Here is a 16,086-nt window from a genome sequence, read left to right on the forward strand (position 1 = left end):
TTACCGTTGGATGTCACAAAGTGATTTACAGCCAATTAATTACTTGGGAAGTTTAGCCACTGTGGGAATGTAACTCTTGCTACTGGAGGATGGTCTCCGACAGTGTTTCCCTGCATGCAGACTGAGCAGCACATGCACTGGAAACTCACCTTTATAAATCGTGATAGCTTCTTACTCCATTGCCCAAATACTCCCAAAATGGCAACAAATTACTTGGGCATGTGAGGTCCCAGGACTTTACCTCAAAATATTCTTGGTTTAAATCCTGGCCCTGGGTCACTGTCTGTGTGGAGTTTGCACAGTAAGAAGTCTTACAACACCAGGTTAAAGTCCAACAGGTTTGTTTCGAATCACTAGCTTTCGGAGCACTGCCCCCAAGTGCTCCGAAAGCTAGTGATTCGAAACAAACCTGTTGGACTTTAACCTGGTGTTGTAAGACTTCTTACTGTGCTCACCCCAGTCCAACGCCGATACCTCCACATTATGTGTGGAGTTTGCACATTCTCCCGTGTCTGTGTGTGTTTCACCCCCACAACCTAAAATATGTGCAGGGTAGGTGGCTTGGCCATGCTAAATTGGAAAAAAATAATTGGGTACTCTAGATTTAAAAAAAAACATTCTTGGTTTGTGAGTGGAAGATCTTCACTTCAACCTGTTTAGTTTACACTGTTAAGTTTGTGGAGATTTGCCTTCACCATTGAAGCTACGATGCAATTGTCAGGACCATTCTAGATTTGCAAAGAAAATTATGGTTGAAGGTGGGGTAAGCTGTGGATGGAGGGCATTGTTCAATGTTCTAACTTTATGCTGTTGGCACTGTAACATTTCCAATTCCAGTGTTAGTGATGACCACACATACACCCTGCTGTATATTGTCCCAATAAAGATGGCAGCCACACCTGTACCTGCATTCACAAGGAAGTGTTGAACGTTTTGGCAAAGGTTGGTATCATGACCGGTACAGGCTTTGCGGGCCGAAGGGCCTGTTCCTGTGTAGTATTGTTCTTTGTTCATTCATGGCACTGACAGCACTTGCAGGAAAGTCTTCCCAACCTTCCTGATAGCACCTGCCTCATCGTTGTTGATGGCGGTGCTGTCAGCGTGGGTGATTGGAGAGTGGGTTTTGAAAGGGGGGTCGTCTCAGTGATTTATGGAAGTATTTTCATAGAATTTTCATCATAGAATTTACAGTGCAGGAGGCCATTCGGCCCATCGGGTCTGCACCGGCTCCTGGAAAGAGCACCCTACCCAAGGTCAACACCTCCACCCTATCCCCATAACCCAGTAACTCCACCCAACACTAAGGGCAATTTTGGACACCAAGGGCAATTTATCATGGCCAATCCACCTAACCTGCACGTCTTTGGACTGTGGGAGGAAACCGGAGCACCCGGAGGAAACCCACGCACACACGGGGAGGTTGTGCAGACTCCGCACAGACAGTGACCCAATCCGAAAATCGAACCTGGGACCCTGGAGCTGGGAAGCAATTGTGCTATCCACAATGCTACCCCATCTGGAGGCTCTGCTGTCTCAGATATCCTGTTCTGAATGAATTCTCAATGTCTTGCTGTATTTCTGTGGGGGTTAAAGCGAAGTGAGAGGAAGAGTTGGGGCAGTGCTGGTGCATGGGTTGTAGTGTTAGGTGCTGTGGAGGGTAAAAGCCTCTGTGAGGCTGGGGCTGTTACAACTGAAGGTAACATACAGAGCGCACCTTACAAAGTCTAGGACAAGCCAGCTGTTCAAATGGGATGGAGGATGTCTGTGACCGATTAGGAGGGGCCCTGTGAACCATGTACATATGTTTTGGACTTGCCCGAAGCCAGAAAGGTTTTGGAGGATGTGTTCAGCACCAATTCCGGGGTTTTACATGTGGAGGGGGGGAGGGAGTGTGGGGGGGCTTAATGGGTTGGAGGTTTGTTGTCAATTGTAAAAATGGTGAAAATTTATGAAATAGAAATACTTTTTTAAAAACGCAGGTAATGTGGAAATCACAGCAGCCAATATGTGCAGCAGATATATCACTTTCAAAGTGCGGGAAATGGCATAATAGGTTAAATGGCATATTTCTGTTCTGTGCATATTTTGCTTCAAATTATACAAGAGCTAGGAGAATAGGAGAGTAAATCCAGTCCCTGAAAGGCAAGGTCACATACCAGTTCTGTCAGAGGCCTCAGATACAGAATTTAAGAGGAAAGGATACTGAAGAAGACTGACCGTCATCTGTCAGGAAGTATTAGGTGCACTGATCCACCTGTCAGAGAGTGTGTGCACAATGTTCTGTGCATGGAAGAGTTGAATTCCACCTTGTCTCAAGGTTTTATGTACAAAATGGAGACGATTTTGTCTAACTTGAACCTAGTGGTCAAAGCCATCAACACCACAGTGGAACCCACCATGATCGAATCTGTAATGGTAGCTCTGACAATGTTCAGATCACTACCATGGCAGGTAGCACAGACTGCTATCCTGGAAGTTCATATGGCTACATAAGCAGCTTTCACTGTTGGCATGGAACCTCAAACAGCTGCTACTTTTGCATTAGGGAGTCATTGTTGCAAGTATAAAAACAAATTACTGCGGATGCTGGAATCTGAAATGAAAGCGAAAATGTTGGCAAATCTCAGCAAGTCTGGCAGCATCTGTGGGGAGAGAAAATAGTTAACGTTTCGAGTCCGATGACTCTTTGTCAAAGCGTTGTTGCAAGTAGCTTGAAGGAGCACTGGTCCCCTACTGTTCTTTCTCAGTGCATGCCTGCTCTTTCAATAGTTGCTCTGTCAACTGTTGATATTGCCATACACTCAGCAGATCCAAACTAATGCAGGCCACAACCAGGTACGATAATCTGTAGCCGAGCCCTCTCGTCTAAACTCTGTTGACAGTCATTCGCCAGTACCATCTGAAGTGTTTTCAATGGAAGTTTAACAACGTTTTATTGTAAGAGTGTAGCCACTGGGGAAATAATTCACAGAAGCATAGGAATAGGAAAAAAAATCACACACAACAGACACTAAGAACTTGCCTGGAAAGTGATTTTTTTCCCCTGTGTATTGGGAGAAACACTGTCAGAAAATGTGTTTGACAAATGTAGCTTTTGTTCTGGATTTGGTGTTTGTTCATCTTTGTAGTGAGTTAAGAGCAAGACCCATAAATCTGGAGTGATTAGGATTGTGAACTGTTGATTACTCGAGAACAAGAGGGAAGATCTCGGGAGAGTACTCTTCAGAGAGCTGGTTTCTGAGAGCTCTGGCAGCTCGGGTCACTCTTGGCTACTGTCCTCTTCCTCTTTGTCCTCCTGCACTTGTTGCTGCCTAAATGGTTGTAAAGGCTGGGTATTCATGCTGGTGAAGCAGGCAACTTCAAACCCACATACGTGCTCATGAGTGTAATGAAAATCTCAGAAACAGCCTAGGCAACGGAAGCATTACTTAAGTACCCAGACTGTTTATTCAATAATAATAAGAACTTTTATTAGTACCACAAGTCAGCTTATATTAACACTGCAATTAAGTTACTGTGAAAATCCCCTTGCTGCCACATTCCGAAGCCTGTTCAGGTACACAGAGGGAGAATTCAGTTTGTCCAATTCATCCAACAGCACACCTTTTGGGACTTGGAGGAAACTGGAGCACCCATAGGAAACCCAGAACGTGCAGACTCCAATAATGTACCTTGCTGCATTGTGGCATTTGTTGTGGGCATGCCCCACAGCTGTGGCGGGTTCCTCACATAAGTCATTGGACAAGACTGGGGGCATAAATGTTGTCACCCAGTAGCTGATTTGTAACTCGGCAGCTTATTTTCAATCAAGACAACACAGCAGACTAGCAGAGGTGAACTAGTCATGGCAACAGCCAGGACTGCCGGCATAAAGCTTGCATGATATGAACACTGAACCCCTTTTGATCAATGAAGTTGCCAGGCTGGTGATAATGACACAGCAATAAGTGTGCAGTCAATGGTACCCCATGGAGAAGCCTGGTACAAAGTCTGATCGTAATGCTCTCTGGAACTGCTTTGCTATTTCCATTGGGAAGTAGATTCAGGTTTTGTCCTAGTTACCTCCCTGAAACATCAAATATACAAAATGTTAAAAGGTTTTTACAGCACAAAATAAATAAATTCAACCAAAGATGTCCAAGCCCATGTTCATGCTTCACCTGAGCTCCCTCCCAGCCTTCTGCATCTCACCCCATCAACATTTTCCTCTATGACTACTCTAATGAATGCAGGAATTTCAAATTTATATTGTATTATGTGTATGTGGTGCAATAATGGTTAAATACCTGAGTTAGTATGTGTATTTCTCTACTACAGTGAGGTTTTTAAAAAGCATGGTTTAGAGGACAGGAAAAAGTTGTGGCTACAGAAGGGATAATTAAAGCATCATAAAAATTAGATCATCATTCCTTCCAACAACATATAATGTTTACTAAATAGAGCTAATAGAATTTTGTTTATAGAAAGAGGGTTGCCTGGGGTTTAAATAATTGAGGCGTTATGGTTAGCGAAGTAAGATGGTCATAATCCAGTTAGTGGGATAAAGATGATGGAGTTAATGGGAGGAGCCAGGGGCTAAAGCAGTCAGGTGTTAAGTTTCAGTTTAGATTTTGCTGTGAACAGAATGGGAGCTTTTTTTCCAATTGTTGGGAAGTTAAACAGTAGTTTGTCACAGGCAGGAATCTGCAGGCTGTTTCCTGAAGATCTCTCTCTCTCTCAAAGCAGTTTCTCCAACGCATCTCTCTATAGCAAGTATTCCTGTGTTTGTTAATTGTATTTAAAAGTGGATTTTGATCTGAGACGGATGTTACTTGATTGGAAATAAAAAGATAGCAGTTGGGTCGATTTGCAGGATTGAAGGAGCTGGGAGTGAAGTATGGGCTGGAGCAGAGGAAAATATTTAGATATATGCAGGTTCAAGACTTTGCCAGAAAGGAGATACAAAGCTTCCCAGTACAGCCGCCTTCCACATTGTTGGAGGAAGTGCTGACAACAGAGGTACTGGAGATGGGGGCAGTATCGGCGGTTTATGGGGCTATTTTGGAAGAGGAGAAGGCATTGCGAGAAAGGATCAAGGCAAAGTGGGAGGAACAGTTGGGAGAAGGTATGGAGGAGGGGTTCTGGTGTGAGGTGCTCCAGAGGGTGAACGCCTCCACCTTGTGTGCGAGGTTGGGACTGATACAGCTGAAGGTGGTATATAGAGCACACCTCACAAGGGTGACGATGAGCTGGCTCTTTGAGGAGGTAGAAGATGTGTGCGAACGTTGCGCGGGGAGGGGGGGGGGGCGCAAATCACGTTCATATGTTTTGGTCTTGGTTCTGTCTAAAGCTGGAGGATTACTGGAAGGAGGTTTTTAGGGTAATCTCTAAAGTGGTGCACGTGAAACTGGACCTGGGCCCTCGGGAGGTCATATTCAAGGTGTTGGACCAGCCAGGGTTGGAAACGGGTGCAGAGGCAGATGTTGTAGCCTTTGCCTCGTTGATCACTTGAAGATGGATGCTGTTAGGGTGGAGATCAACATCTCCACCCTGTACCCTGGCGTGGTGGGGGACCTACTGGAATTCTTGACTCTTGAGAAGGTCAAATTTGAACTGAGGGAAGGATGGAGGGGTTCTACAATTCATGGGCATTATTCATTATGCACTTTCGAGAATTGGATTACATCGAACATTAGGGGGGTTGCTGGGAGGGTTGGGGGGGCGGGGGACTGTATGTGTTAACGGTGACTGTGGATGATTCCTGATTCCTTCTTGTCATTTGTTTATGTTAATATGCGGACTACTGTTTGAGGGTTTAGTGGGAGCATGGGATTGTTATTGATGTTGGGATTGACATTGTATTCGTTACCGATTATTGTTTATTGTAGGGTGTAAATTTGGGAGAAAATGTGAAAAAGGAGAATAAAAATATTTTTAAAAAAGGATAGCAGTTAGAAGTTGGGGGGTTTCATTTTATTGTTTAGCATTTTTTAACTAGTAATTGTAAGCCACTTATTGTCTGATGTTAAAGTAAACTGTGTTAATAACAGTTTGTTTATTATACCATTTCTCTATTTGTGCATGGAATCACTCATGGAACAAAGTATCCTTTCCTTACAGTCTTATAAGTTAAATTAAATGTTAGGGCTTCTGTCCAGTATCCTCGCAACTGTTGGGGGCTGGTTTGGGATTGTAATTACTATCACATGAGTTTATGCAGCCTAGCTTCCCCTTAAGGAACCTGTGCTTTCTTTTCAATTGTCTATGGCTGGCAGAGAGAAGGGTGTCAGTTCTGGTACCATTCTAGTAAATCTTCTTTTCATATTCTCCAGTATTTCTTTATCCTTTTAGAATATGGAACTGCGAATTGTGCACAACATCCCAACTGTAGTCTGATCAAGATCTTATACAAGTTTAAGGTAATTTATCTGTTTTTCAATTTTATCTCTATAGAAATGAAACACAGTGCTTTTTTTAATGACCCTATTAACCTCCATTGCTACTTTTAGTGACTTATGTAGCTGTATCTAAATTGGGAGTTGTAGCTGTTGCATCCTGCGTGGTGGCACAGTGGTTAGCACTGCTGCCTCGCAGTGCCAAGGACCAAGGTTCAATTCCAGCCTTGGGTAATTGTCTGTGTGGAATTTGCACATTTACCCTGTGTCTGTGTGGGTTTCCTCCGGGTGCTTCAGTTTCCTCCCACAGTCCAAAGATGTGCTGGTTGGGTGTATTGGCCATGCTAAATTTGCCCCTTAGTATCAAAAGATGTGCAAGTTAGGTGGAGTTACTGTGGTAGGGCGAGGAAGTGGGCCTAGGTAGGGTTCTTTATCAGAGGGTCAGTGCAGACTTGATGGGCCAAATGGCATCCTTCTGCACACAGGGATTCTATGGATTCTATTCAATGAACATAAGGTAAATGTGGCCCTCAGAAGTTAAGAGGCACTGCTGACCATAAGCTGATACAAAACTCACATTGGCTGCAGCCAGTGGCGTGCGGGGGGGGGGGGGGGGGGCGATGGGGCATTGGCCCCGGGCATCCATTGGATGGGGGCATCCAATCAGAGAAGGAAATAATTTTTTTTTTTAAAATTTAGATTACCCAATTATTTTTTTCAATTAAGGGGCAATTTAGCATGGCCAATCCACCTACTCTGCACATTTTTTGGGTTGTGAGGGCGAAACCCACACAGACACGGGGAGAATGTGCAAACTCTACACAGACAGTGACTCAGAGCCGGGATCGAACCTGGGACCTCAGTTCCGTGAGGCGGTTGTGCTAACCACTAGGCAACCGTGCTGCCCCAGAGAAGGAAATAAGAGAGTAATTTTAAAATTTCAGCGGCGATAAATCAATTTTTGGAGGCTCACCACACTGCAGAGGCAGTTGTTAGCCCTTTATTCCTTTAACATGGTGTACCCTTTCTGTCTAGAGAAAATGGTGCTTCTCCCCATCCCCCCACACGCATGCGCATGATGTACGTGGTGCAACCATCAAAAGCAACAAGCAGACGTGGCTGTTCGTTCCTGCGTTTCCTCGAGTCATAACTCGTCTTTTCTTCAGCTTTTTGTGCATCTAGATTAGTTCTTTTACCTACTCAGGTCAGTGAATAGCTCTAGAACAGGTGCAACTACGTTTTTTATAGGTTTTTTTGGTGATATTTAATGAAATATTTACGTGGGATGTAGTAAGAGTGAAGCCTGGATGATCAGAGGACTGCTATGGCATTTAATCTTGGAATAGGAGACATTTATTCCTTAACATGCTAATATTCGAATACAGATACCACTAATTTGCAAGTCTATGATATAAATTGCACAAAATTATCAGTGGAGAATCAGTGTGAAATAATTTGATACGAAGGAACAAAGAAATGAAATATGGTTTATCCGTCTGCAACTGACCGATTGTTTACCATTTTCTTCCCATTTTCTCATGCGTCTTACGGTTTTTGAGATAGAAAATGAAATGTTACGAGTATTTCGTGTACAACCGAGTGGAGCACAGAACAGGAAAAAAAAGAGGGCCAGAGTCGAAGAAGAGTCCCATCAAAGAGGGGCATTAGATGCATGGATAAAAAGAAGTAAAGAAGAAGTAGGAGAACCTGGAGAAGTAAAAGATGATGTGGGTGCAGAGAAGGATTTTTCTGATGCGGATTCAGCTCGGTCAGAACATAATACTCTCTCTCCTCAGTCTCGTTGTCAGGATGATGATCCATGTGAAGAAAATAAAGAAGATTTTAGCATATTTTTGCAAAGAAGCGATTTTGGCTGTTTGAAGAAACCGATTCCAGATCATTTGAAGATGACAATATTACAACATGGCCCTGAAAGATATCAGAATAAAAGTGGTCCATTTGCTGAGAAGGATGGGAGATCATTTTCCAAACAGTGGTTTGATAAAGTTTCCACAAACGGAGAAATTGTGGAGAGAAAATGGTTGTTATACTCTCCATATCGGAAAGCATGCTACTGTTTTGTTTGCTTTTTGTTTTCAAAGGAGCATTTGTCGTCTGTGTCAAACTTTGGAAAGGAAGACGGTTTCTCCACTTGGAGAAAATTAAATCCAACAATACCTGACCATGAGAAAAGCCCTTCTCATAGAGCTCACATGAGGGAATACCTGAACCTCGTAGTTCGACTCCATCATTCAACTACGATAGATGCTGAACTTCAACAGCAAATGTCTGCTGAAAAGAAAAGATGGAAAGCTATAACTGAACGGATTGTCGAGGTTATATCCTTTCTGGCAAAACAGAATCTGGCCTATCGTGGACATCGAGGAGAAGGAATATCTGGGTTATCAGAGCCAGGGGAGACAGTCAGTGAAAATACAGGAAACTTTCTAGCAACAATCAGACTTTTGGCCAAATATGATGACATCTTAGCAAAACACTTACAGAGAGGGAAAGAGAAACCAAAAAGTGTCACCTACTTGTCCAACAGAATTCAAAACGAAATAATCAATTTTCTTGGTGAAACTGTCAAGAAAAGTATAATTTCCGAAATTAAGGACGCAAAATATTTTAGCATAATGCTGGATTCAACTCCAGATATTGCCCATGAAGATCAGGTTTCTGAAATTCTGCGTTACGTTCATATTGATGAAAACAGAAAAGTAGAAATAAAGTAGACATTTCTGGGATTTTTTCAAGTCAACAAGAAAGATGCAGTCAGCCTGGTAAATAAAATTCAGGAAAAATTGGAAGACAAAATTTCCATGAATGACTGTTGTGGTCAAGCATATGATAACGCAGCAGTTATGGCTGGAGTGAGAGGAGGTGTTCAACAAAAAATTCTTGAAGTTAACCCAAAAGCTGTGTTTGTGAACTGCGAGAACCACAGCCTCAATTTGGCCTGTGTCCATGCAAGTGAGGTGCAACCTGTTGTTGTTACATTTTTTGGCATTCTAGAAAAACTCTTTACTTTTTTTTCTTCATCTACTTCTCGTTGGAAAGTGTTAAAATCATTTGTCACTCGGACTGTGAAAAGACAGTGTGGCACAAGATGGAGTTCCAGCCATGATGCTGTGCAAGTAATCCACGAAGAGTGTGACAACGTTATTGCAAGCCTTCAACACCTGCTGGAAGGAGAATTTTCAAGGGAAACTAAATCTGATGCAGGATCGCTACTGAACTCTATTCAACAGTTCCCGTTTATAGCTTTATTAAATTTTTGGTACTCAGTTTTATCATCAGTGGAGAAAGTCTCAAAATGTTTGCAGGATCTGAAAATGGGGTTCCATGAAGCTTCTTGTGATCTGAGAGGACTTATTCATATCTTGAATTTGAAGAATGATGAAATTATCCACAATGCAATAGATTTAGCCAATGAATATTGTGAAAATTGGGGAATACCAATTGCACGAACAAGGAGAAGAAGAATAATGCCTGGAGAGTCAGCAAGAGATAGTGGACTGACGGCACAAGAAGAAATGAATAGAGTTAATGGTAGAGATTGTGAACAGATTAAAAACTGAAATTGAAGACCGCAGTGTCCGTCTTCAAAGACTCAGTGACCGATTTTCTTTTCTTCTGAACTTGAATTCAGTAGTGATTGAAGATGAACAAGAAAGAGAGAAATTAAAAAAGGAATGTTCAGACTTTGCAAATTATTATGACAATGATGTGGTTGCAATTCAGTTATATGACAAAATTATTAATTTTGTGATGCTCCTTCGAGCTGGAGGGAATAGAGTTCCCCCTGATCCTAAAGATGCTCTGGAGTCTTTACTGCAGTATGGGAGGGATGTCTTTCCGACGCTGTGTGTTTCATACAGATTACTGTTTATAATCGCATTTTCAGTCGCAAGCTGTGAAAGGTCATTTTCAAAACTGAAATTAATAAAAACATATCTGAGGTCTTCTATGTCACAGGAGCGACTGACCAACCTGGCTTTAATAAGCATTGAAACAGAATTTCTCACAGCTGATGTAAAAAGTGAAGTAGTTCTGGTGTTTTGTGACAGGAGGTATCATTTGGGGAAAAGAACTTAATAAATTTGATTGATTTATATTAAAATCGAATAAAGCGTTTATTTCATGTTTCATCTGTGTTTATATATTCAAAATGTTTTCCTTTCTCATAATATTTCTCAGTATATTAGGCCTTATGGGGCATACAATCTTTGGGGCATACAATCAAGATTTGCCCCGGGCATCACCAGACCTCTGCACGCCACTGGCTGCAGCAGGTGATATAGCTTGGTGACAACCTCCTTGATGAACAAAGGCACTTCATAAAATGTTCCTGAGTAGAGTAAATTTTGAATTCACAAAGGCTGCTTAAACAGCACTTTCCAAATCCACGACCGCTACTATCCAGAGCATTTGATGCACGGGAACACCGCCACTTGGAAGTCCCCCACCCCCAAGCTACACACCATCCTGACTTGGAACTATATCGCTGTTCCTTCACTGTCACTGGGTGAAAACTGGGAACTCCCTCCCAGGTATACCTGCACCACATGGTCTACAGCTGTTCAAGAAGACAGCTCATTACCACCTTTTCAAGGGCACTTAACAATGGGCAATGAATGCTGGGCTAGCCAGTGATACCTACATCCCATGAATTAATAATAAGTGTTGTGTGCATTTGGCATGCTGCAGTGTCTTCTACTGCCTCCTCCTCCTCTCTCTTGTGGTAGTTATTCTTTGTCCATGATGTCTTCCTTTCTGCTCTGCCTCATCGTCTGGTGTTGAAGGCAGCTCAATGCCAGCACCGATGTCTGATTATTTCTGAGGCAACAATAACATTGCCAACCAGCCAAATCTTTTGATGTTGAAACAAACTATCTTTCTTGAATGATAAAATCCAGCAAAGAGCATTCAGAAGAGAACCAGCAGTCCAAAATGGTAAACTGTTACCCAACCAACTGTTGGGTACAGAATACAGAATGAACCCTTTAATTAATGTGTGTGTTTGTGTGTGTGTGTGTGTGGGGGGGAGGGGGGGGGGGGGGGTCTTCTTGTAGTTTAGCATCACATTGTGCTTTGCAGCTTTACAATGGGGGTGGGTGAACCACAGAAACATTTGAAAATTGAAAACAAGTCTTCTAGGATGTACAGGACTTTAATTTGAAAAATTATTCCAGGTTTGAAATGTTTCTATGTGTTCTCCTGCCGCCATGCCATTTACCTTATACAATATGGCTGGAGGTCAACTTGCCAACAGAAATGGGCACACAATTCTCTAGCACATTTAGATCTTAATATGCTGTGTCCCACATTGTACTATTTTTGATCAGCCAGACAGGCAGGGAGGCAGGTATGTAGGTAGACAGGCAGGCCACCAAACAACCTGAGAGTTGATGAGGGTAATACAGTTGATGTGGTGTACATGGATTTCCAAAAGGCATTTGATCAAGAGCCACAGGATTCTCAGTAAATTTGGCACTCAGGACTCCACATCACCATATCCTGGTGCCTCACTTCCCACATGCAGCAATCCTGCATGCCTCATACTGACTTCCCACTGTATCCATGGATAGAATTGTAAGAATGGCAAGCACCTAATGCGCAGCCGGAACTCTGAAACTCCTACTCCCATTTAACACTCATTTGAGTGTTGATTGGTAATGGACAAGACTTCTGTCCACTGATGGAAAGAAGTCCCACCTGTGATAGCTGTCGGCCAATCAGTTGGCGCTGCGGTGGCCGGAAGCAGTACTGCAGTGCTCTGCCTGGGTCTAAGACTTCTGAAAAGGTAAGTGCCGAGGGTGGGAAGGGAGATGTCGGGGGTAGGGGGTGGTGGGTGGGGGCAGGAAGGTGATCATGGTGTCTGGGAGGGGAGGACTCCTGCAGCTTCAATGTCCCGGGGGTGGAGGATGCCCCAACTTTGAGGGGGCCTTCAGAGTGAGGTGCTCCCCCACATTCCTGCCTGAGATAGGATAAAGCTTTTCTGTCATTTTCTGCCCTAGCTGCACCCACTCCTGCCAGCCTAAAAATTGAGGCTGGGTGGGATAACGCCCATAAGTGGCCATTAAGGGCTTTAACATGTGAATGGGTGGGTTTCCTGCCCAAGGCCCTCCTCAAGCAAGCAGAACATTGCATCTGAGTTGTGTGTGGGGGGGGGGGCCTGTCCATTCAGTTTTATGCCCCCTCACCTCAGAACCCACCATGCAGAGAGCATAACATTCTGCCCCATGTGCCTCCAGTTACTTAGTCAGGCACATCACTGAAGCACAGTGCTGCACAATCACTGATATTCTGTCCTCTCTATTAGAGGTCAGGATGACAGACAATAGAAAAAAGCTGAGCTCAACTGGCGGGGAACAAGGATGCATCCATTGCCTGAGCTCTTCAGCGAAGATTGTCCTCAACATTGTGGGGCCGGCTGTTAGAGTCCATGTCATCCTGCGTTGCTGAAGATGAGGGTATGTTCCTCCTTTTATGTCCCTTCAAAACCATCAAACTGCTTCCTGGTCTGATGAGCAAGCTGCTAATGAGTTAATAATGGACCTCTTGCTTTCCACCCCAACCCACCCCCCTGCCCTCACATTAACTGTCTCCTCCTGATTTTCTACTTTCTGACAGCCAAAAAGTGCTGCCTACTCAGCTAAAGCAGCTCAAGGAGGAAAATAGAAAGAACCAATCAAATTGTGAATAGGCCGTGTCATGATATGCACTCATGCACATATTGAGGTATAGATAGGCAGTGACAGACACCCAGGTTAGCCGATCAACACACAGGCCAGAGCACAACCAATCACCAGACAGAGCACTAGAGTGGGGTTTCCTACTATAAAACACACAAGACAGCAACACTCCGCCTCTTTCCACTGGTGACAACTGTAGTGACAGTCAGGGTGTATATATCAGTTAGCACCTTCTACCCTTGGCTCAGAGCTAGTCTGGTCTAGTTAGTTAGAGTTAGCACACTTAGAGTAGTAGAGTGTCAACCCACAGCAAGCTGTTGGTGCATTGTTACAGAAGTTCAATAAATTGTATTAAACCAATGTCTAAGTTTGGTGTCTGCTTTCCAGTACAACTGCATCCAGTTGCAGTCCGTGTTACCTCAGGGTGACTAACACGACAGGCCGCAACACTTGATCTGACCCTCACAGCCACCTTTTCAGATACTGGCACAGTATGTACCTGGAGGCTAGTATACAGTTGCAATCAGCATATGGTGATCACTGGGCATAAATGGGCTGCAGCCATTTGGGTCATTAGAGGGCACGTTCACTCTCATTTTCTGCTGCAGAGGATTCAGATGAGGGCCTCAACGGGTGGTATACAGGAGAATGTCAATGGACATGCACACCAACATGCTGGTGAACTAGCTGGGCTGTAAGACAGCCTGTGACCACTATCAATGAACATGGAGGAGTGTGCTGCAAGTTGGCATAGTTGCCCTCTCCATAGTTTCTACTCCATCTCCCAGTCATGTGGCAGAAACTGCCTAATCTCTTGCAGTTTTTCTGTTGATAGGTCACCTGATCCTCTGCCCTCCTTATGAGGCAACACTCTCTGGTAAATCCAGCAACTCACCACAACACTTTCCATAACACTCTTGAACACTTACGGTTACATTGGAATAGCCGAATTTCTTAGAAATGATCCTACCTGCAATTTGGGTGCCTGGTTCTGTAAGTGGTGAGGTAGTGGTCCAATGGTATTGTCACTATAGGCTTAGTAATGCTCCAGGGACCTGGGTTTGAATCCCACCATGGCAAATGATGGAATTTAAGTACAATATAAACATCCAGAATTAAAAGTTCAATGATGGCCATGAAACCATTGTCAATTGTTGTAAAATTCGATCTTGTTCACTAATGCTGTTTCACTAAGGGAAGGAAACTTGATGTCCATACCTGGTTCTGTTTCAGATCCACAGCAATGTGGTTGACTCTTCAGTGCCTTCTGAAATGGCCCAGCAAGCCACTCAGCTGTACCCAACCACAAACTCCCTGGTTCACTAATGCTGTTTCACTAAGGGAAGGACACTTGCTGTCCATACTTTGTTTTGTTTCAGATCAACAGCAATGTGGTTGCCTCTTAAGTGCCTTCTGAAATGGCCCAGCAAGCCACTCAATTGTACCCAACCACAAACTCCCTCTCTAACAGCAATGTGGGTGTACCTACACCTCGGCACTGCAGTGATTCAAGAAGGCAGCTCACTACCACCTTTTCAAGGGCAACTAGGGATGGGCAATAAATGCTGGTAGAGCCAGCAAAACTCACATACCGTAAATTATTTTTTAAAAAGTGGATTCATTGATATTAATCTTTCAATATTCCTTAGATTTTAGAACAAATACTTGAATGGGGAATTACAGGCCAACTAGCCTAACATCAATAGAAGACAAAATGCTTGAATTTGGCATTCAGACATGGTAATAGAAGGCTAGAATTCTGAATTCTAGAACAGAAAATCAAATTGTGATTGAACAGAGTCAACCTCGGTTTAAGAAAAATAAGTGTTTTGCCCTTGTAACCAGTAAGGTAGATAAGAGGGAAACCAATGAATGTGTTGCAATTGGATTTTCAAAAACCATTTCAATAAGGAACCACATAAGAGATTGTTACACAAACTAGGGATCCTGTGAATGGAGCTAATATATTAGCATGGATTGAGGATTGGTTAATGGCCGGAAAAAAGAGCATAGGAATAAACAGAACATGTCAGATTGGCAGGCTGTAACTAGCAGAGGATAAATACCCCGGTTATTTACAATCTCTATTAATGACTTTTATACGTGGACTGAGAGTAACATATCCCAGTTTGCTAATCATACAAAGTCAGGTGGGAAAGTAAGGAGTGAGGAGGATGCAAATAAACTACAGAGGGATATAGCTAAGTTGGTTGGGTGGTTAAGAACATAGTAGATAGAAGATAATGTGGCAAAATGTGATGTTTTCCACTTTGATAGGGAAAATAAAAAAGCAGAATATGTTGTAAATGGTGAAAGACTGTGAAATGTTTGCATTCAGGGAGAGCCGGGTTCCCTTGTACGCAAACTACAGCAAATTAACATGCTGTAATTAGGAAAACAAATGGTATTTTAATTTTTGTTACAAAGTGTTTATGGGTATAAGAGTACAGAAGCCTTACCTTAACTACTTACACAGGGCATTGGTGAAGCCCTGGAGTAGTGTGTGCAGTTTTGGTCACTTGATCTAAGGAAGGACAGATCTGACCCAGAGGGAGGGCAACAAACGACCACTGGACCGTTTCCTGGATGTGGGGAGTGTTCCAGAATGAGTGATTGAGAAGATTAGGTCTATATTCCCTGGAGTTTATAATAATGAAGTGATCTAATTGGAAGATATAAAATGTTAAGGAGCTTGCCAGGGTAGATGCTAAGAAAACGTTTCCCCCAGCCAGGGAATTAAACAAACGGGTTCAGACTCTCAGAATAAAGGGTCAGCCATTTAGGACTGAGAGAATTTACTTCACTCGAGAAGTTGTGAATCCTTGGAGTTCTGTAGTCTTGGCTGTGGATGCTCCACTGTTCAGTATATTCAAGACAGAGGTCAATGGATTTTTGCTTTGGATTTTGGAACCTAAAGATGCAATTTTATTCAAGGTTTCATTGTGAACTAGATTTGGACAAAGTCTGGACAATAAAGTGTTTTGTGATGGGAGGCCTTCTCGCTCCTCTCCACA

General features: G+C 43.2%; 1 protein-coding gene across 2 annotated transcripts in view; it reads right to left on the bottom strand.

Moving 5' to 3' along the window:
* Window positions 1-16,086, bottom strand: part of LOC119966345 (protein phosphatase 2C-like domain-containing protein 1) — a 52,045-nt gene that overhangs the window by 8,824 nt on the left and 27,135 nt on the right. The window lies entirely within an intron of this gene.

Source organism: Scyliorhinus canicula, chromosome 5, assembly GCF_902713615.1.
Source record: "Scyliorhinus canicula chromosome 5, sScyCan1.1, whole genome shotgun sequence".
Classification (NCBI taxonomy): domain Eukaryota; kingdom Metazoa; phylum Chordata; class Chondrichthyes; order Carcharhiniformes; family Scyliorhinidae; genus Scyliorhinus; species Scyliorhinus canicula.